Source organism: Silene latifolia, chromosome 7 (genome assembly GCF_048544455.1).
Source record: "Silene latifolia isolate original U9 population chromosome 7, ASM4854445v1, whole genome shotgun sequence".
Lineage (NCBI taxonomy): Eukaryota > Viridiplantae > Streptophyta > Magnoliopsida > Caryophyllales > Caryophyllaceae > Silene > Silene latifolia.
The window spans coordinates 60,885,904-60,910,537 of NC_133532.1; positions in this window are offsets into that span (position 1 = coordinate 60,885,904).

Here is a 24,634-nt window from a genome sequence, read left to right on the forward strand (position 1 = left end):
GACTCCAACAAACACCCGATGATTATCGGACTATAACATGCTATGGAATTGCGGCGTTTAATCGACAGTTCGTGTACAACTCTACGTCGGAAAACTCTAAACGATTTCGAAAATAAAACATTTCAAAACTTTTCAAAAGTACCCGGAGTGTTTAATGCATGATGACGGGGTCGCAATGACACTAACTAGAGTCAAAACCGACACCGGACAAAAAACCGACTCAAAAATTCAAATCCTGACTCCAACAACGAGTCAAACCGAGTCAAACACAAAAAAACAAAACCATTCAAAAGCTTTTATGTTAAGGTTTCCCGGAATCTTACATAGTCAAGTACCAAACATGTTCATCCAAAACCTAGGATAGAACAAATCATGATTGCACTTGTGTGAAAGTGACAGGACAACTCGAAGACCCGCGACGTGGCTTGCGCCTCTTTGAGCAGCCCAGGTGGCCACGTCGCTTAAAACTCACACAACCACTCATTTTCCTATAAATACCCCTCAAATGCAACCATTTGAGAGTTACGCGAGTGTCCGCCCCTTCTTTTCTCCCTTAAAATTCTCGACTCGACTTCTTAAGTCACAATTCGACGCGTATTTACGACCTACTAATCGTAAATACAAGCCTTACACATTGTTTGGTACCGTCATCGTGCATTAAATCACTTGACCGACCACTTCGACCACTACACCTTCACTAAACTTAACAAACACTCTTTTTACTTACCAAAACGGTTTTAAACCGAGTTTTTTCCGACCAAACAAGTTGTTACACTTACGTCGGTTTCTCGCCATAACCAAACATGTAAGTATGAGGGTGTAAACATCCTTCTTTTATCATGTCTTTATTTTTTTTATGACTATAACATGCTAAATCGTGCATAACATGGTCCAAAACATGGGATAAACGAGCCAAAACTGATTTTTGGCCTGAGACAGAAGCCCCTTGGTATGCAAGCAGGCTCGTGCCTCAATGGGGTGTCCAGGTCATAACACAACCGTGTTTGTTCTCGTCCTTCCCCTTTAATACATGTTCATATTTGTAATCGGTTTTTACGATTTCAAATACTTTCAAACCTTTCTTTTATTTCATTTTTGCGAGTTTTAATCATAAAACATTTTTCACCCTTGGTTCTTAATACTATGACGGTTTAATCCGTTTTTAGGGATAATATTTGGTTAATAACATTTAAGAGGCATTTTAAAGCCTTTTATTTCATTTCTTTACATTTTCAAATAAATGTATTAGTCACCAACACAAAGTCATCCTTGGTTCTACATACCATGCCGGATTTTAAACCGGGTACGATGATGAGTATCGACTAATTATATGAACTTAAAACAATTAGTTCATGATCATTCTCAAAACTATCCCTGTCAAGTCGAACCCGACGCCGAATATTATCAAAAAATGATGATTATTCGAGTCTCATTCTTCAAATCAAAAAATGCGGTCTAAACGACCCTTTCAAACCAAATCGGGTTCAAATACCCATTTTCTAACACGTTTTATAACGTTTTTCAAATGATCAGAACACGGCATATAACCGTTGACTAACCCACGCCTAAACAAGCCTTTTCTTTCTCATTTTCAAAACCAGGGGAGGGCCCCTTACACCGCTGGCTTGCTCGCGCCTCATATGGCCGTCTGCACAGGGCCTGTTCCCTTTCCAGCATCAGTCTAGGACGATCCCGACTCCGGCTAACCCGGATATAGGACGGATCAGACGACTAATCTGCCTGTTCAAAACCGTATTTGCAAAACGCCTTACTAAGACAAATGGATCATGTTATGCACCATGAACCTAATACGGTAAATGGATGTTTAATTTCCATTTTGCATGCAAATCAATCATAAAACCAACTCGACAACTTATACTTGATATTTGGATTAAATCAACCGACATAGAACGCTCTCACATGTTAGGTTTAAATTATTGGATGCGCGTTCATGCATTTAAACCGTTTTATCAACTTTTGCATTCAACCAACTAAGATCGATCAGTAGAGGCCGCTACCGCGGGCGGGATTGGGTGTCTGATTAAAGGGCTTCCCAATAAGTACCTTCACCTCTTACTCAGAAACATTGGATAGTGGGCGATCTTATCCAGGGCGTACGAGAGTCATTTTAGAGATAGGATGCTAAAAAGGGACGATTTCTTATCTTTAGTACCTATGTCAAACACTGCTTTGTGCTTCGTTTCACCGAGGTATAAAGTGGATTCGAACGGGTTCCAGGCATCCCACAAATGCTTGGTGGCGACTCCAAACATCTCTAATCGTTTTGAGACCCTTACCGAGGTGAAACCGACCGATCTAAAATGATCCGGTCGAAAGCATTTTTACGCCGCCGAGCGTGGCTTTCAAAAAGACCGCTGCCATTGTCCACAGATCGGCTGGACATATGCAGGTGGGCCCACGTCCACACCTCCAAAATACCATCATCAATAAGGTAGTGCTACCGCGCAGGAGCCTCCTCATCGTCATCGGAGTCCGATGCCACTACCGCCGCTGCCAAGGGCTCAGTCACGGGAAGATGGTCGGGGTCAGGTATCCTCATCCAGCTCATACCCTATATCCTCCAAGCCAACCCACCACCCTCAAATTTCTCAACCATATCTGGTCGAGAAAGTACTCACGGTCCAAGGTAGGTACAGATGAGGCCATAGGTGTAAGGGCCAAGGAGGCCTCAAAGGTGGTCAATCGCTCCGCTAACCGTGTGGCAATGGCACCACAACTCAAGTATTGGGTCCTAGAGGTGGCCATCAAATCTAGGCTAGCACAGACTATGGTCGGGGTACTATAAGAAACTCTTAGGGCTCGGGTGGGGTTAAGATAAGCAACTAACAACATCACCTCATGTGATTTCAACTTACTCACATCCTTCCGATCATAAAGTGGACAAGTCAAGGCACGAAGAAAGATCTTCAAAGTGATATGTTGCACATCATTTATCAACATGTTACTCGAGGTGGGGGTGGACTTGCCGGTAAAACAAGGCATGTAACTACTGGCTCCACACTCAGTTGGGATATCCCTAAGGGCTCTCTTCTCCGGTCGGGCAAGGCCAAGATGGGTAGCGAACATGTCCATGGTCAAGAGGAAACTAGTGTTCATGAGACGAAATTGTACGGTCTTAGCTGCCGCATCATAGAGGAAAGAGCTCATGAATTCTAAGGTCAAGAAAGAGTAAGAATGCTTCCTAAGGTGATACAAACCAGCCAAACCTAAGGTCTCAAATATGTGCCTCATATCCGTCTCTACCTTAAGGTCCTCTAAGATGGTGGTGTCGATATAATGGGTTGGTTTCATACGATGTTTCTGTAACTCGACAAAGACATCCCTTTGCTTAAAGTCAGCAAAGATAACGGTGGGGTACTCAGGCACGGGTGGTACTGTGGGTCCTTGGCTTCCTTCCCCAACCTCGAGTTCAGAAGCCCTCCCCTTGTTACTCTAACAGGTACCAACAGAACATCTCAGCAAATGTTTCAACACATATCTTTTGGCACATAAATAAACACTTACTTGGAGAAAGCAACCTTTCAAGACATGCTCATGAAGGAAGAAACAACAATATAAACTAGTTTTCACCAAAACAACCAACCATCACCAAAACATGCTACTCTCATAACTCATAAAAGACGGTTTTATAGCTTTCGAAATATGAAAATCATAACATCAATTGACAAATTGGGGTATTAATCTCTTCAAAATAGTTTCATAAAAAGGTAAACATTGTAAAAAAAATTGACGGATTTCAGTTTGGGGCACTTTTAAGACGGAGTTTTAAGACAAAATTTTGGGCGAAACTAGTCAAAATCAATACCAAATATGATACCCACAACATACATTACTCAATTTTCCCTTTTCCATGCTCAAAAGAAAACCAAAATTCAATTTGAATCCCAACCCTAGAAATTTCGGTCCACAAATGTTCTCATATAGGTTTGAATTTTCTACTTCTAGCGTCAATAATCAACAAATTAAAGCAATTATACCAAATTACAACAATTATAAATAAGAATTTATGAGCATAAAATGATTTTTTCAGAAAATCGAACAATTTACATGGTTCTATTCGATTAAAAAAAATAAAGAGATTGGCGTTCTTACCTTGAGTGATTATCAAACGAATAAAACGAATTAATCAAGAAGGAAAGCAAGAAATCAAGCACAACTTCACGAAAGTTTGAGTGACAGAGGATTATAGTGAATTAGGGTTTGGAAGTATGAAGAAATAAGAGAAGAAATAGTTTGGGAAAGCTATAAGAATCCTGTGATATACCGGGCACTGTAGCACTTACTCGATCGAGTAAGTTGGGTACTCGATCGAGTGACCTCTACTCGATCGAGTTGGAGCTACTCGATCGATTTTTCGTTGGAAGTTCCAACTTTTTCGATCTAATAACTCCACAACTAGATCGAGTAAGGTCTACTCATTCGAGCAGGCACTTGTACTCGGTCGAGCAAGATCGGGTACGAGATCAAAAGTTACGAGTTTAGTTATCAATTCCTGCAAAACAACAACTCGTGTGGATTCCAAAGTATATTTGGAATTCGTCACTCATTATTTCATCCAATTACGACACATTATTACTACTCAAATATAATACAACTATTTCATCCGAACATTACACATATCATTCCATCTTATATCAAACATTATCACTACAACGAAAATATGGGAAACTGACAGATAAAAATCCGTCAGTAAAAGGCGAAATCCGTCAGTAAAACAAACTTCCTGACGGAAATTTCGTCGATAATTGGCGTCAGTGTTTTTTGTGACTAAAATACCTATCCTGACGGAATTTCCGTCAGTAAATATAAATACTGACGGAATAACCGTCGTCCAATACTAGCACACAACTGACGGAAATTCCGTCAGTATTTGGATTTACTGATGGAAATTCCATCATAGACTAGACACATGACATTTTTTGGCGGTTCTTTTGAAAATCTGAAAAAACAGGCCCTGACAGAAATTCCGTAAGTTTTTTTGTCTTTCCTGACGGAAATTCCGTCGGTACGCTTGACATGTGGCAGACTCCTGGAATTTCTTGAAAATCTGGAACATATGCCAATGACGGAAATTCCGTCGGTATTTTGGAACATCCTGACGGAATTTCCGTCAGTTTTATTAAAAAACAGGGGGTGGACACAGCAGCCTCTGCCCACCCACGATGCGTTTTTGCATCGTTTCAAATACAGCCACGATGCCAATTTGCATCGTTTCAAATACAACCAAATCCTGCAAAACACATATAGAATCGTCGATCGTCAAGCGGGAAACCATTTTCACGTCGAGCGCTATTGCGGGAATCAAAAGAGGCAACAAAAGAGAATTGAACGCAATGTTTTTACATAAAACGTCGGTCAAATTCGTACATTGTCTTACTAATTAAACACGAATCACCACTATTTTTTCATACTCCCTACTAGGCGACAATGATAACCTAAATAAAGGCTCTAACCTAAAGGCTCAATAAAACTACCACCTCCAAACCCGTGTCCATCATCCCGCCTATGTGGATTAAATTGTGAAGACGTGTTTGGGGGTTGAGATGCTTGCATATCAGCCCAAGCCTTTTGCATTGCCGCCATTTGTTCGGCCTTTTCACGAACGGTCTTTTCAAGAGCAATTAGAGCGGCATGCTCATCATTCGTTTGGTTGGAAAGCTGTGAAATCATGCTAGGAGCATAAGATAAAGACCGTCGACCAGCTTTGTTAGTAGGAGGATTATACCATTTTCAGCCCCTTTATCTCTGATCCCAAATATCCGGTTCTTCTCGTCAGAGCCCTTGTAGTACGCCTGGATCTCGTCGAGAGACTGTCTAGGTGGCAATGGTTGACTCATTTCCTCATTTTAATCATGCTGAAAAAAGAAACAAAATCGTCATAAATTATATATATATATATATATATATATATATATATATATATATATATATATATATATATATATATATATATATATATATATATATATATATATATATATATATATATATATATATATATATATATATATATTACCTATCTTTATAAGAAAGATATTATGGTTCTTTCTATGAAAGATATTATCGTTCTTTGTAATAAAAATAAATATTAAATTAAATACAAAAACTTACGTCTACCTCAGCATCTCGAGGATTAACCCACTCGCCCTTCTTATTTTTCTACGTCTTCGTAAACAACTTGTACGGAGTGGCCTCTTCACCCTGAAAGTATTATGAAAACAAGTAAAATCAAGTATATATTTATCAATCATATATATTAACCACTTTTTATAAGCAATATAAACAATACTTACCAATTCCTTAAAAGTATCGGAGCAACTATTCTGACCAAGAGTGTGGGTGCCTAATGCTTTCCCATCTTTACCACCCGACTTTCTATTTGTCGTGTTGATATTTGAATGTTTGGCAAAAGTGGGATCTTCTGGCCTAGTCTTAAGGTTCTTCCACCAAGTATCAGGCACCCACTTTTGCTTTTTCTTATTATATTTCAGTCCGTTAATAAGAGTGGTAATCCGCCTCGTTACCCTCGACTGCCACTCAGGCCTAGGATCATAGCCACGATCGATGGACCTTGCATAACTCTGTTTCAAAAACAAGTGTGAAACTACTTATATAAAACTTAAGAAAATTATTATAAACTTAAGAAAATTATTATTGAAATACGTAATTATAGATAAGTGTTAAATTAATTACCGCAAAGTAATTCCACATCTTCTGACGCTATGCGTGGCTTGCTTCACCCCACCTAGTGAAGTAATCATCTCCAAGGTTACGGGTGAATGATCAAGTAACATATTTCTTGACCGCCGTGTCATACCACCTGAAAAACACATAAATATTTGAAATTAAAAGTGTAAATGATATATATATATATATATGTATATATGTGTGTATATATATATATATATATATATATATATATATATATATATATATATATATATTTATGTATATATATATATAGAGAGAGAGAGAGAGGTAGGATCCGGTGAGAACAAACACTCGGTGAGAACGAAGTAACCATATAAACTTAATTAGCAAATCACGTGTAACCGTACAAAACAAACCTAACCTTACCAGTTCTCTCACTTATCCTCATAATTTTATAACTTCTCCTGCTCCCCATCAAACTAACGCCCTTGCCCATTTCAATCAAAACGGTCCGTCGGCCATCTAAGGTGCACCCTCCAACGACCACGTTGACGTAGGCGCCAATTACCTGAATCTGATCACGTTAACTTTATCATCTATCTCTCTCGGCGGCGCTCCTCCCAATAACCCACCACAGCACCACACCCCGTTATTATAGGCATATTTCCGGCAATAATCACACTTTACGAGAAACCCATTCGACGTATTCCGACGAGTCTAACAATGGTGTTATTCAATTAAAAATCTTTTTCAATTGTAGTCGATCCGACATTGAATGTTTGATATTTAGCTTATTTTTGGAGATTGTTGGAGGGGGCCATGGTGGCTTGTGTGTCAGTTCGTTTTTTTTTTCAGGGTGATGTCGGGAAAAAGGATCGACAGTTATGCATCAAACCTGAGCTTTGCTGTTTCGAATTATGAATTTATGATGATGTTGGTAGTACCACCTTGCTTATGTCGCTTTGATGTGTTTGTCTCAGTGGAGTAATTTCAATGTATCTACAATGATTTTTGATGTTTCTAACCATTGATTTAATGTATCTATCATAGATACACAAAATTAATTACTAGGTACATGAAAATTGGTTCCAGATACATCATTATAGAACTCAAATACACTGTTTTCGGGTAGATGCTCATATAAAAAATATCACCACATATCTGCCTCCTCACTAGCCAACTTCGGCATGCTTTCACTGTCATCGAAACCAGCCATCCATAATCAGCCAATTAATGATATTTTCGAACTAGAAATCCTTCGATTAGCCTAGTAAGCGATTATGTAGTTCGATAATCTAATCGGAAAATTAATGATAAGGCTTTGTGGTGTTTCCAAAGTTGTAGCTCATCGGGGAAGTTCGCCAATGGTTCGTCGGCGATGCAGGGTATCCGCATTCTTCTTCCATTGAGTGGTGATGGTGTTGGTTGTCGGAGGGGAGAACGAATAAGCTTTAGAAAAAACAACACCAAAGTCTACAGAGGGAATCAAGTGGTCATAACTTGTCACCGGCGTAAGGAGGTGATTACTGCTGGGAGTGGCGGCGGTGGTGGTTTCTGTTTGCGATTGATGATGATGGTGGTTGGAGATGAGAAAAAGGATGAGGGGGGTCGGTTAGGAATTCGGCTACAAGTGAAATATGTTGCGTTCAATTTGATTAATTCATTGGTGAAAGATTGGGTTTGTATTGGACAGTTACACGTTATTTACTAAGTAAAGTTTATATGGCTATTTCGTTCTCACCGAGTGAACGTTCTCACCGGGTCTTAACTTTCTCTCTCTCTCTCTCTCTCTCTCTCTCTCTCTCTCTCTCTCTCTCTCTGTGTATATATATATATATATATATATATACATATATATACATATATATATATATATATACATATGTATACATATATATACATATGTATACATATATATACATATGTATAAATATATATATATATATATATATATATATATATATACATATATATATATATATATATATATATATTTTGTTTTGTGTGGATTTTGCGCAAGGCGAAATCAAGTCAGGGTAGGTCTAGGCAGGGTACTAGCTCGAACTAACCCGTGAGTAAGTACGACAGGGCATAAAATTAGAAGAATAAAGTACGGTAAATAAATAATAGTAAGACAAAGAATTTTGTACGTGGAAAACCCTTAAATGAGAAAAAACCACGGGCACCAAGCCATGAGAGGATTTTACTATGACATTGTATAATTTGCGCAGATATCAATAATTCAGTTTGTATTTGAGTATTACTAGTATGTTGCTAGGAAAATTATCTTGTGTCTTGCAAATGATATAAGTGCTCCTTATATAGCTCAATGCTGAACGGCTGCAAGATCTTTCTTCATCAATGTTGTATATTCTGTCTTAATTTCCCGGAATAATGCTCATTATTGCTCCCTTAATTGTCGTCCTTAATTGCTAAATCTTTCCAATTAATGCTCCAATTATTGCGCGTATAATCGTCTATAATATGATCTTTTGGTCTAATATCGTCTTGATATTTTGATCGTTGTCCTCTCCATGGCCTGGAGCCTGTCTTCTTATGTCATGGCAGCTTGACATCCTGGCACCCTGATGGTCAGGTTGAGGTTGAATGCCATCCTGGGATATCTGTGAATTTCCAGGCTGAACAATTGCCCCTTATCTCCTTATTTTCACTGGGTCAGGCCAGAAATAAGGAGATAACTTCTAAATATGGAAAACTACTCAACGGTTGGATTAAGGCTGATTGGTTTCTGTAATGGCTAGTTGGCGGTTTATTGATCCATGTTGCAATTTGTGCAACTTCCTTAATAATTATCTTTGCAAGTTGCGGTTGAAATCCTAATTTCACCGAGTACAAATATTCTTTTACTTCATTGAATTAATCTTCACCAAAATATACTCTCTTCCAATTTAATCTTCTTCTTCGAGTTTCTTAATTTCCAGAAATCCTCGACAAATTTTCAGCAACTTCTCAATAATGGCCGCGAAAAAGAAATATTCCAGGAGAGTGATGTCTCCTAGAACTCCATTCGTTCAGAACCCTGAAGAAACCACCTCTGAAAATCTCCCTTCATCTTCTGCTGCACAACCTCCTGTGGTTGAAAAACCGATCGATTCTCCTCTCGAGATTATTTCAATTTTCCATGGTGAATATTAATTCAAACCCACAAAAGCTCTGAAAAATGATCAGTCTCTTTCAAATCGTCTGAAACCTGAATTTGAAAAGGTGCTGAAGGATAAAGGAATTATTCCCGATGATTCCGAAGTCTGGATCCCTGAAAACTTTCCTGTCAGGGCCGACTAGGCATATCCTGGTTGGTTCTGTATTCACGACTAGGCCTTCAGGGCTGGTTACAAGCTTCATTTCTCTCCACTTATGGTGGATGTCATCAAACAAAATGGTGTGCCTTCCTATCAGCTGATGCCTATGGTGTGGAAGGTGGTCTGCTCTATTGAATATCTCTGCAAGAAACACAATATTTCCTTCTCATTGGAGGACTGGAAGACTTGTTATGCTGTCAAGACCAATAGTCCTGGCCGCATTAGCTTCAAGGTCAGGCCCTCTACTACTCCTCTTCTCAGCAATGTTGATAGCGGCCATGACAAGAACTGGGCCTCCGGGTACATGTTTATCAGGACCAATTCTGTGGGCCCTGATCTGGCGTATTTAAACTATGATGCTTGTATTGATGGTGAGTACCCTGGCTTTTCCTTTTATCCTGCATGTTTATTCGCTAGTTTTAAAATAAATAAATTCAATTCAATTATACCTCCTTTGTGCGCAGTTGATGATTGGGTTACTGAAATTGAGTACCCTACTGCAAATATTTCTGCTTTTCTTGGTATTCCTCAAATGGAAAAGACCTGGCCTCTTTGTTGTGGGGCTAGTCATCTCCCTCGTTGCCTGAAGACTAAAGGTGTTGCCAGGGTACCAAAGCCTTCAAAGGTCGCCAGCGCTTCTACTTCAGGCAGTAAGTCTATTTTGTTTTTTCTTTTCTTTTTATTCTGGCCTTTTCATGATAGCTTGTTGATACGTGCCTAATGTATAGTCTTTTTAGCCTATTTCAGCACGTATTTCTATGCATTTCTATACTCTTTTTATGGTATTTTGCCCCGAATTGGCTACTTTGGTGTATTTTGTCCTTTTTGTAGGAATGATCGCGAAAGTAGTGGAACCACACTCCTTTTTGTCCTTTTTGCATGCATTTAGAGGAGACGGGATTGTCCCAGAGTAAGGTACTGCATTTGGAGGCGTTGTGGCACGCATTACGAGGCACTTAGACGCAGACGTGAGCTGAAATAAAGTCAAGTACTCGATCGAGCTCTTTTACAAGTCGATCGAGTGGTTTTCTTGCCCTCTGGTGGTCGATCGAGTGGTTTTCACTCGATCCTTAGCTTGCACAAAGACCCTCTACTCGATCGAGTGCCTTTCGGTCGATCGAGTAGAAATTTGAAAGAGTTGCTCGATCGAGTGGTTTTAATCCACTCGATCGAGTGGTTTTTATGAGTTTGGGCTTTAATTAGCCCGCGTGATGTTTTATTTCGCATAAACTTGTTTTGTTTTCTATTTAAGCACGCATTACTAGGTTAATTAGGATGATCGATCATATTATCAAACTCTCTACTGTAACTTTAGTACGTTGCTTTGCTTTTCCCTACTGTTACTTTACTTTGGGTTATTATTGCTCGGATTCAGTTGTTCTTTACGTCGGATTCGCACTGATTGTAATCCTTTCTCTCCCTTATTTAATAATAATCATTTGTTGCTTTAATTTCTCAATTGTGTTCTTATTTCCCTTTGCCCTAATTTTCATTATTGCGATTTATTGTTTATTCATTATGTTTTTCATTGAAATTTGTCTGTCTTGTTAGTTTAATCACCGATATGAGTAGCTAAACTCCCTTCATGTTGGGATTAGGAAATCTACGGTAGAAAGATGACGATTTAGTAGATGAATTAGACGAATTAATCACGAGACTCTGTCACTATAGCAATTTCACTGTAATTCCCGACCTAGTTGAGTGCACGCTTCTATGTCAACCATTAAACTGGCTAAAATTAATCCTGGATCGAAAGATTGGACTAAATAGGCCTGCTATAAACAGTAGACTACCCTAATGAGGACGAAAGTTAAGTTAGTGGTATTTTAGGATAGAAAGTGGACCGAAAAGACCTTTTAACATTCGTCTCACATTAGTTCGTCTGAGTCATTTACAGCTGAGTTATTGGACTACCGTAGTGAACCGAAATCCCGACATGTCCCTCTCTTCTTGATAGTTTAATCGTATTTTATTGCCTTTACTGCTCTTTATTTTATTTCTCTTCTTTTCAAACTTCGTAGTTTAAGAACCAATTTCAATAAACCCCCAATTGTTACCATAGGATTAGAAATAGACAGCTATAGTTACATTACCTCCCTGTGGATTCGATACTCGACTGCCTCTGCTACATTTTAGTTGAGACCGTTAGGTTTTATCTTTGATAGGGTTGCGATAGCCGTGTCAAATTTTGGCGCCGTTGCCGGGGAGGCAATTGTTCAATTTATTAGTTGCTTTATTTTTAGTCCTTTCCAGTCTAAGGGACACCCGTTCCTTAGACTATTCTTATTTTCTGTTGTAGTTTCTTCTTATGCGCAGGTCGCAGGGTGGTCCACTACTACCATTCGATCCTGAGATTGAAAGATCTTTGCACGTAAAGAGGAGATTGTTTCATGATCAACAGTTAGAGGAAGAGTCTAGTTCTCATTCCAACTTTTACGAGAACGAACTATTCGAGGATAATCCACCTTCTTCTCCAGTCTCACACTCAACAGTTGAAACCGTTATTTTTCCAGACGTTCCCGAAATGGCCGAAGAAGCGACCATTGCCAGTCATTCTGAACCCACAGCTGAGGATCTTTACAAGGGGTTCGAGCTACCAGGGAAGCCAGAAATTCGAGCCAAACCTTCTTACCTTAATATGGTTGAGAAGAATCGATTCGGTGGGGGGGTCAATAAACGAAGATGCAAAAAGCACATGGAGACTTTTATTGATTATTGCTGCTCTATACCCCCACCTGCTTTGGCGTGACAGGGATCGATAAAAGAAACCATGTTCATCTTCTCACTCCGCGATGCTCTTTGCGAGGGAGTGGTATAGGGATTTGGACCGAGCCGCTTGCTCACGGTATAACGATCGAATTCACCGCTTTAGCGTTCTATAAGAAGTACTTTTCTGCATCGAGGACTATTGCCATTAGAGCTCAGATAACGAGCTTCAAACAAGGGCCTGACGAGAACTTTCACGAAGCATGGGTTCGATTTAAGAAGCTAGTGCGTACCATACCGCACCATGGTTTCGAAAAATGGAGCTTGTGCAATCATTTCTATAATGGTCCGTATTTACGATCGAGGGCTATTTTGGATGCTGCAGCCAATGGCCGATTTGCTGAAAACTTGGGAGCAACCAAGGGGTGGAAGATCATAGATGATTTGGCCATCCATAAGGCTGAATATGGGAACTCGAGAGGAAATCAAAGAAGAGCTGCTGAATCTTCTTCTGTCGCTGCGCTTGAAGCTCTTACTGCAAGGTTTGACAAGTATGAGCTAGGAGGAGCTTCCAAGGGAGGGATGTATCAGGTTAATGCTATGACAGACGGTCCTTTCATCTGTAGAAGATGTGGAGGAGAGGGGCATGTCTCAGATCATTGTCCCGATCCTTTTGAGCAATGCGCCGCCTTCCAACACTACAGGGCGGAACAACAACGATTACTACTTAGCCGAATGTCCACCCCAATTTGAGGTGGAGTAGTCAGAATGTACTCAATCCCACTGCCCCTCCGCATCAGCCGTATATTCCTCCACACAAGAATCAACAGGGCTATCAGAAGCCTCCTTCTTTCAACCCTCCTAACCAAGGTGCATCATCTTCTAGTGGGGTGAGTGAAATGGGTGAGCTTAAGTCCATGATGCAAGCCATATCGAAGCAATTGCAGCTGAATGATCAACAAAATCAACAGCAAAACGCGTCATTTAAGGCACTTGAGACTCAAGTTGCCCAACTTGCTGCAAATCAATCCTCGAGAAAGCCGGGTCAATTACCGACTCAAAATGAGAAGAATCCACACGAGACGGTAGACCTGATAGAATTGAGAAGCGGTCTTTCTTATGAGGGACCAGAAGTGAAGAAATCAGACCCTAGGGAAGCCATTACTGATGGTGAATAATTATCTTTGTCGAGAAAAAAAGGGCTCACGACAAAGGAACTACTCGATCGATCAAAACGTGTTCGATCGAGTAGAATTAAGGATGATAGTGGTCGATCGAGTGATTTTTCCACTCGATCGAGTGAACAGAGGAACAAATCGGTCGATCGAGTAGAATTCCTACTCGATCGAGTGAAGCGAATAATGAGATTGGTTGATCGAGTAGAAACTTTGCTCGATCGATCGCTTGTTGAAGAAGAAACCGCTCGATCGATCAAGAAGTTGATCGATCGAGTGGTATTGATGACGGGAAGCTTATACCAGGGCCTGCTAGTGCTCGTTTAAGTGAGATATCACCGGAAAGACCTCGTTCTAGAGGTAAGAAGCGTCCCAAAGGATACTTTGAACTTGCTCCTAAGACACTTTGGAAGAGAGAAACAAGGGACTCGAGATACCAATCACGGTTCCCTTCCCGAGGCGGTACCATAATACCAAGGTTAATCAACAGTTTGGCAAATTTGTCGAACTTTTGAAGAGCTTGGAAGTCTCCGTGCCGTTCACTGAATTGTTGACTAAGGTACCCTCTTATTTAAAATTTATGAAAGAAATTTTAGCACGTAAGAGGACTATTAATGACAAAGTGAGACCGTAGCTTTGACGAGGTGGGGTCACCCTATTTCAAAATAAGTTACCCCTAAGCAATCGGACCTGTAGTTTTTCGATTCCGTGTCATATTGGTATGCAATTGATTGATAATGCGCTATGCGATTTAGGCGCTAGCGTAAGTGTCTTACCTTTGTCTCTGGCTAAGAGACTTGGTTTGACAAAACCGAGTTGCACCAACATGACTGTCGGATGGCCGATCGTAGTCTATCACGGCCGTTAGGTATAGTAGAAGACGTGCTGTTCGGATCGGGAAGTTCTTTATTCCCGTTGATTTTGTTGTCTTAGACATCCCCGAAGATGCACACACCCCTATCATTTTAGGGAGACCATTTTTGTCCACTTGCCCGTGCGAATAGACGCGGGGAAGACTTTGACCTTTCGGGTAGGGGATGAGGAGCTGATTTTCATCGGTCAAGTTCCGAGCTCCCATGCAAGCCCAGCCTTGCAATGCTCTCTCTTCTATTGTTCCTATTATTGACACTCCAAATGAAAATTTGGAGAATTGTGCCGCTATTGTTGACCCTCCGCCTCAGATTGAGAGCAAAAAGGAGGAAAGTTCGTCTGTTTTCCTCACTGCAGGTACAGATGAAAGCAAGGATGGGGCTGTCAAGGGACATGGTGTAGCCATTATCAATCAAATTGGAAGAAAGGATGCCAAAGAAGATGAAAGAGGAGCAAGAACGAAGCAAGTTCGAACCTACATAGATTGGAATTACATTCCTCCTACTGTTTCAAAGGATAATTCAAGCTCATGGAAGATGAAGAGGACAGTCAGCGTTGCTGAGGTGACGTCCTCCAGTCAGAAGCCCACGAAGGGGCTACTGAAATTTGTTGGGAATTAAACGGGGAAATGCCCCGTGTAACACCTTGTAATAGACAATTTTTGAATTTCTTTTGACTTTCTTTTATTTGCGTTTTAATTAGGACAATTAGTTTTAGACAATTTTTAGCATAGACGTAAGACTATAGACTGTGTTTTTGCGTATTTGGTATTTTGGGAAACTTTTGGATGTGTTTTTATGCAGGTTTTGGGAAGCTTCACGTAATTCAAGGAGGAAAAGACGAAATTCAAGAGCCTATAAGAGGAAAGTCCTCGATCGAGTACTTTTTGTACTCGATCGAGTGAAATTGTGGTCGATCGAGTAGTTCATGTACTCGATCGAGAAAAGCCAAAGGAGCAATTGGTCGATCGAGGGAGTGTGTATCGATCGAGCAACAGGGACATCAAAAGTCCTCGATCGAGTGAATTAAAATCACTCGATCGAGTGAAATGAACAGGACACGGGAGTTTTCTAAACTTAAACTCTTAATTTCCTTTTCTATTTCACTTGCTTCCCTAATTCCGTCTAACCCTTCCCCTAATTGCGATTTCAACTCCCCCAAATCCCCATTTTTCTTGCCCAAATCACCAAATCCGTCACCTACATTTCATTGCTAGCATATTAATCTTCAAAAGCCCCTTGTTTTCCCCTCTATTTGTGTCCATTTTCGCGATTTTAAAAGGGATAGGGTTTGCGGGTTTTTTCGACTGAAATTCGCCTTTGTTGCTTGTTTGCTTGAGGATTAATTGCATTTGTAGGCTCATCACCATCAAGATGGACACTAGCTCCTTACCCTCCACTAGTTCGTCCTTTAGCCAGTCCTTGAGCGAGTCAGTGGCCCCTGCTGTTGCCACTGGCTCCGCCTTAGCCACCACTGCAGCGTTGGCTAGTGTTTCTACCCCTGCCAGGCCTTTCTCCATGCTGGACAGAGGACTCACGCCTCGTTTCCCGACGCCTGGTATGCTGCCACCTAGGCCGAATCAGCCGGCTAGCCAGTTGGCCATTACTTCCAGCCCTTCTGGGGCTGTTGTTACGAGGGAGGCCGTTCTTACTCCTTTACCGGAGTTACCCACGGTACGTTTCGTTTCCGCGGATCACCGGACTCGGTTATCAGCTTTGCTTCGTTGCCCCCTCTCCTCTACCCGTTTTATTGCACGGACTGACCTAGAGACCTTAGGAATTTATGAGGAGGTCTGTAGTTTGTTGAACGGGACGGGAATGTCAGGTCTGATTACCATGCAGGAAGCTGCTATTCGTATCCCTACATACGAGTTTTTCAGCTCCTACTCTTTTCACACCGACTCTTACGATGCCAACCACTCTAGTCCCTGCATCCACTTCCGACTCCGCAATGAGTCGCACCATTGGACTTTGGCCAGGTTTGGGGAGGTTCTAGGCCTCGTTAGTGACGGCCCCGTCGACCCACCTCGGGATATCCGTCAGCCACTCTGGGCTGCGCTCTCTCACACCCCCTTCCCCACACGGAAGGGAGCCCATGTACACTTACCTGCTCCCCGTTATTTCTTGCGACTTATGGGAGAGACCATCTTTGGGCGACCTGAGCCCAATAACATGACCAACACTGAGCTAGCGATTCTCGCGGAGTACCTTAACATTGACTACGGTGCCCATTTTGTTCTAAACATTGCCTATTTAGTAGCTCAGCATTGGAACGGAATTGGGAAGAAGGTCAGGACTTCTGTTGTCTGCGGCGGGTTAATGACCAGGATAGCCCGCCATCTTTACCCCTCTGAGCCTGGACTTACCGCGCCTCATAAGCAGGCTTACCTTGACTTGGCTGCCATGGTTGACTTCACCTGGTTCCCAAAGACGAAGGGCGCGAGGACGTGGAAGATTTGTGGTTCCACGTCTATTACCTTGCCGTGCCCTACCCTTCCTCCACTCTTACCGCTTCCGACTGCTGCTGAGGGAGCGAGGCCACCTCCACCCACCTATCACCTTACCCTTACCCCTACCTCTTCTTCTTCTAGGAAGAGGAAGCGGGAGGCCGAAGAGTCTTCTAGCCCTCAGGCTCAGACTCCGGCTCAGACTGGACCCACACCGACACCCACACCTTCACTCACCCCTCCTCCTTCTGGTCCGGCCTTTCCGGCCAATTTTTTTTGCCCTCCTGCTTTAGGGGCGTCCGAGGTCATGGACCAAGGGTGTCGTGATGCCTTGGTTCTGGATATGTGCAGGTACATTTCCGAGATGAGACGGGATATGGCCTTGGCCATATTCCCGCTCTACGAGTTCCATATCCGAGCACGGCGACCGATTCCAGCAGGGTGGCCGCATCCCTCCTTCTACCGATACCCAGAGGGTAGGTACCCTCCACTCCCTTCTGACTCAGAGGACGAGGTGGAGGAGACACCGGTAGCACGAGAGTTGCGGTTGCGGGCTGAGCAGGCGGCACAGCGAGTTGCCAGAGAGGAGGCGAGGGATCCCCCGTTCACACCAGGTGCGGAGGATGTGGCTGGAGATGACAATTAGAGGTTCCCCTAGTTTGTTTATGGTTTGGGGAAACCGTCTTGTTGAGTCGAAGTACCAGGGAGATGGCGACGACGACGACGACGACGAGTAGCTACTGGTCTACTCACTTCCCCAGTTTTCTGGCTGGTTTGGGGAAGTTCGTGTTTTATATGTTTTCTTACTCTTTTATTTTGTCTCCTTTATTTATTGCTTTCACTTTATTTATAGGTTGTGTATTCCCGATCCCCCATTTTTCTGCTGGTGTATGCTGGAGGACAACGAGGGCGTTGTCCGTTTTGGTTTGGGGTGGGTATTGCATCCTTTTGAGTCTGCATCTGCATTTGTTTCACATTCACGTTTAATTTTTCAGCTTGCATTGTTGTTTATTTTCAATAAAAAATCAAAAAAATCCAAAAAAATTAGAAATTTCAAAAATTCAAAAACATTTCACGTTTATTTTTGCATATAGGTTGAGTCGGAACGGTAGATTTCCATGATGAAATTGCACTATAACTTGTCAATTTACTTGAGCCTTGCACTTTTATTGATAGTTTTTAGCCTTGTCATACGCATAATCTACGAATTTCTGTTCAAATATAAGCTGACTGTTTAGACTTGACCTATAAACTGGCAAACTACTTAAAAATTCTGAGTTTTTAGAGCCATAACTGGTGCCATTTATGACCAGTTTATTAGGAATTTTAGAGTAGTACTCCTTGCATAGCATGTTCATCTCTTTTGCACATTTATGACATTCAATTTCTCGTCAAATGCACATATTCGGGTTTGTGGTTGGTGTCACATGCAGGGAGGGTCTTGCAAATTCCCCTTTATTTATATCTTTCACCCATTTAGCTCCACATTAGCCAAAACTTGCCTTTTTGACCCATTAGCTACATTCCAAACTAAGCCTGCCTAGTCAAGCTAGTTAGTATGTTCTTTTGTGGTATGTTTTCCATTGCAGTTTGGTCCGTAATTCTTGTTTGGAGTTGGTGTTTGTACTAAGGAATGAGGAAAGAAGAAAAAAAAAGTTTTGAAAAGAAAAAAAAAAGAGAGAAAAAAAAAACGTGAAAGAAAAAAAAAAGAAAAAAAATGATGAAAAACAGAAAAAAAAGAGCTGGAACGGAAAAAAAAGAAAGAAAAAAAAATTGTGAAAACAGTTGTGCCCTCTTGTCAGAGTTGAGAAGATGTTTGAAGACGTACAATCGAAAAGGATTGTTTGTTTCAGTTAGTTGTTTCAGACGGTGTTTTTAAAAAGGGAAGTTGTGACCGTCTGACTCCTCCGTTCTATCCCATATTTTTTGAGGAGATTGTGCTTTGAGTCTAGTGAGTTTTGTGCCAAGTGAAGAGCACTTGTACTTAGTTTTTCAGTCAGTTGAGATCCGGATGGTTTCATTATGGTCTTGTTAGGAACTAGCTTGACGCTTTTACCTCCACTTTTCCATAACTTGTTTTGCCTTTTCTCACCTGAACCTCACTATTCCCATATTATTTGCAACCCTCGGCTGTGACGGACATTATCGGTTGGAATTTGTGCATTAGTACTTGAATTGTCTTTCATTTTTGTTGTGTGACACCCTTAAATAACCCGATAGTTAGACGCGTAAATTCTACGGAAAAACTGGTAGGATATGTTTGTAATTGGTTCAACTAGCCAAAAACCTGTAATTTCAAAAATTTTCCTAAACCAATCACAACATTTCCAACGTTCCCAATAGACGGGTGCCAAAACCTGCAATTGCTAACAATCTAACTCACTTACACCGCTAAAGGTAAGAAAATACATAATGATACAACCCAAAATAGAAAAGGGAGACATATGTCCCTTCAAATTATATACAAAACCAAAAGTTAAAAGGTTATATACATAACCAAAAGATAAAAGGTTTCTACAAAAGAAAGCCAAACTAGGTCCAAGGTTCCTTGCTCACTAGCTCGCCTCGTGACCCCAACTAAGCATCAACAACCTCAAATCGCATTTTATACAAACACGAAAGCCACAATTCAGTGGGGAGTAACTTCGAGTCCTCCCAGCCACGAATCGTCATAATTAATGTAACATGTAGTAAAACATGTAAACTATATGATAATTCATCTAATTTCCAAGCATCCTAACATATGAATGCTAAATTGACTAATTTAAACTAACATGTGAAAAATTTAACAAATTGTAATCCAAACTCTATCAACCATAGCCGGCTTGCATCTCACCTTCTATGATTCATAGAATCATCAAACAAGAAAGGGCAATATATCAAAGACAGGCATAAGTTCTTAGTCCCGTCAATAGTCACTTTGTAACTCGAGTCTATACCACGAGGTAGGGAAGGTAATCGAACCGGTATCTTGGCTCAGCGGTTAATATTAATAAAACATGGCCAAGAGACAACACAACCCTAGCCTAAAATCTGCGCAGACCTAGACATGCGGATACACACCACCGCACCCAAGACCCACTATTTTTCTAAAAACAAAGTGAGTACCCTAAGGAGTCCACCAAAGGGTTGGCTAGTACTTAAGCTGACCCCTTACTATCAAAATAAGTAACTGAGGTCATGCCCCAACTTGGATATAAATCCACTAGTCAGGAACACAAAGGCTATCAAGCAGTGAACATATACTCGTCAAAGACTATAAAGACCTATCTATGATGAAGGCCGAAATACTCACCTAGGACCTAGTCCCAGCTAGTCCTAGCTTGAATACTTTAGCCCACACCACACAAGACTCACCACACAAGTCAAGTAAGACACCCACTTAACCATAAGGGGGCAAAAAGTCCAACTTACCAACCTAAATGCTAACATTCTATCATGTGAAAGGCTATATAAATGTCTATTCAAAGAAACAACCCAACAATATCCTCAATACTAATTTCCAATTCTAGCAATTTTAACAATATTAAAGGCTTTAGGGGAAACTAGGGCCATTTCTACAATACAAGACAATATTAAATTCAATAAGCTATACATGTGATCTAAAGCTTGATAAATGGCCTAAAACAAGAAAAAGGCCGATTATCTAATTCATACAACCGAATTTTTACCCGCAACCCCACCTGCGGCAGTGCGGGTTAAATTGCGGTGACCAATCACTCAATTAATCGACATCGCATCATCAAAAGGGACTAAGGCTCGGTTTTGGCACAATCAACAAAACATTACAATTATCCCTATACAATTCATTCTGAGCCTATTATTTACAAATTCATTTTGTAAACTATCCTAACATGTGATAACTATTAACATAAGCATAGTTTTACCATTAACATAATTTTTATTACTTATATGATTCAATTCCCAAAGTGTACTCATACTAACTATGTCATTAATAAACCTGAAATGACAAATTTTGCAAGGAAAACCGCGAAATAAGCAACGGACCAACCCGGCCAACCCCAAGGCCGGCCGTGGGGTCTGCCGTGGCTCGCCATTGGCTGGTCCGTCCCTACACCACCATTTTTTTCCATTTTTGTTTAGTAAAAGACCGTCTGAACATTAATTAATCGTCCCCAATTCAACTTTGATAATTTAAACTAACAAAAGGCACAAATTAAGCATGCATGCAACGAATTTTAACATGTGAAAACTACTACTCAAACAAAAATCACCAAACATACAAAAACAACAAAGATTGTGACGATAATTCGTCGAGTAACTCGAAATATGTTACCTTAAGCTAGAAAAAGAGCAATTAGCACCTCAAAACCGAAACCCTAACAACAACTAGCCGCTATCCTCTACAATATACGAGTCCCCGAACTCGTCTTCCAAATCTTCACCTAATTAAACAATAAAAACACCATAAATAAGCACAAATACCGAAAATACCGAAATTTTGTCTTAAAACAACTTAATGAAAACTGAAATTAGAACATACTAAGTTGTAGATCTCGGCGAGGGGATTCCGGAAAGGTAAATTTCGTGAAAATCCGAGTAGAAACGAAGAAATTATGGCCAAATTAGCTTGATTTTATGTAAAAATGGTGTTTTGGTTTTGAATGTTGAAGATGACGATGGAAGCAAGGAAAATCAGAAAAAAAAAATAAAGGGGAAGGGGGGTTTGACGCGTGAAAGGGAGAAAGGAAAGGAGGGAGTCGGGTTTGAGTCGGGATTTTTCGAGTCGGTTTTGACTCGTTTCAATAATAATTAAAACCGTAAGTCAAACGCAAATTCCGTCAAGACCAAAATTCTTAAACACGAGATTACAAGAAAATTGAATATTTATACTACCCATTTCCAAATTCATTTACCCAATGTTCAAAAGAATTGTTATTTTCCCCCCGATACGCCCTTATTTCGAAATAAAAAGTTTTACACGGTTTAAACTATTTTTAAACATCTCGAAACTATCAAAATAAATACTTTTCTTCAAAATATAATAAAATTATATTTCTTTGAATTATTTTTACTTTAAATACTTAAATATCAACTTTTATTTGATTAATAAATTATTTCCGAAATATATTAACGGTCCGAAATTACGGGGCGTTACAATCACCCCTCCTTTTAAAAAGTTTCGCCCTCGAAACTTAGAAGGAGAAATTATAGTTATAAGAAAATATAGGTATCTTTTCAATGAAACGGTGATACTCTTGTTGATCAGACAAGAACATCCATATTCATATCAAGATATAAAAATATTTCTACACCAATAAATGAGAAAACCCATTATTGGGACGTCACCAACAACGAGATTCAACATTTACTAATGTTAAAACCATTGAAAATCATACAAGCATTTTCAAATTTTTAGTTTAAAATTCTATAATAAGAACAATATCTTTACTAATTATGATTAAATAAGGCTTAGTAACTCGGGAAAAGAGTAAGAAAAGGAATCATTACACAAAACGAGAAATAGCTTAGATATCCAATCGAACACTAGGGTTGAAAGAGAGTGAGAAATCATGTTCAAATGTTATAGAAAAAGGTCAATTTGTAAATTTACTCCAAGTAAATGAACCAAAAGTTTACTCAAACTATATAGAATCTATGCAAGATGGAAAACAACTCGGAAATGAGAAGTGCAAGTCGCGATAGGGAACTCACACCCAACAGACAAGAAGGAATTGAACTTTTACAGGTGGAATTTTTTGGATGAAGTCAATAAAGATGTCAACGAACAAGACGCTTTACTCAAGAGGTCAAATGAGTTCCATAAAGGCGAGCACAACGGAACAAGCCAGAATAGTAAGAATGACAATTGTCGGAGATCGGAATTAGGAAGATCGGTACATCGAGAAAGGTTCACTCAATTATCCAACCACAGAGTCATCCTACTAGGTCCTCCGAACATCAACAGGGCAACAACCAGAGGCCACACTAATCCAAAGAGCCCTCTGAACCACTCCTCGACAAGTCTACTCATAAGCTAATCCTTGAGACAATCCTATCCTCTACAATTATAACTTAACAGTTTCCCAATCAAAATGTTCCCACCAGTATTCTCCATCAAACAAACGCAAAATCCAAAGTCGAAACTAGTAACAATATGATACCCTTATCAAGATTCCATATTCTCAAACGCACTCATGCTTGAAACCAACCCACAAGCAACAAGTTGCACTATCTAATCCATAATTAGCACTAACTATAAGATGAATGGGTTCATCACACAAATCATCTGATCGGTTTACTCAAGGTTCATTATCCTACTTCCCAACAATATTCCAATTCCAATAGAAAGATTCCTCAAAGGATTAAATATAAGGTCCAAATTTACAATAACAATCCACAGACTTAACTATCAATCCCCAATTCCGTAAAGTAAGGATCAAATGACAAACGACAATCCCCGAACGACGATGCCCAAAACAAATCCAAAATAACCATAGAAATACTCCACTCAGGTAAACTAATCCCATTAGTCTCATCATCAAATTGAAACCAAAGTGGGTCTTATACCACCAAAACACGCGAACCTTATCTCGCAAGGAGACTACATCATTGCCATCATAAGAATTCCATCAAAAATCTAGCTCTCATATCGCAGGGTCAAATACAGACACAAACTCCTACACTAATTCCCGACAAAAATCAAAATACAAAAATCCTCAAATCATATCCCACTAACTCTGTAAACATGGTCAACAAGGTACCAACTATACTAAGTAGATAAGGAGTTATAACGGAACAGAGAAACGGTAAAATATATTCGAAGGATGCATGAGCATGACAAGTTAGGAAATTAAGGAGTCGGACCGTATAAATAACGGTTGACAGAAATAAGAGGTACTCGAGTTAAGAAGATATTTCGGGCAAGAAGAAGATACGTAAACTTCGGCATAAAAACAGGGTTCAACAAATGCTAAAGAGAAGGAGAGGAGAACAACAGCGGCATAATGAAAGGGTTACCGCTTAACCCAAACACTCCTCAAAGCTTATGATTGCTATGATATTGTTACATCACTAAGGTGCTCAACAAAGACTCAAAAGTCTACCATATCATAGGACTAACAAGGACTCACAATGGTAGGTTTTCCTCAACTCAATTGGTTCCAAGAGCCAAAATCAATTCACCACACAAATTCATTTGTTACCATCCAAGTCCCAAGGTGTCTCCTTTACAATTCTCGTCATCGAACTTCACTTGCTATGTCATCCCCAAGTACCATGGCTTGTTTACTCCCTCATCTCACCACTTAATACTTCTAGTCTCCGATACCATGAATTAGAATCGCATCTTTGAACTCACGAACTACATCGAACAACTTTCCACCAAAATTCCCAAATTCAGATATGATTAATAAAGTCAACAAGGGCTACTCTATACTAAATTTGGTCAATTCAAAAGGTTTAACAAACTAACTAATTCCAAA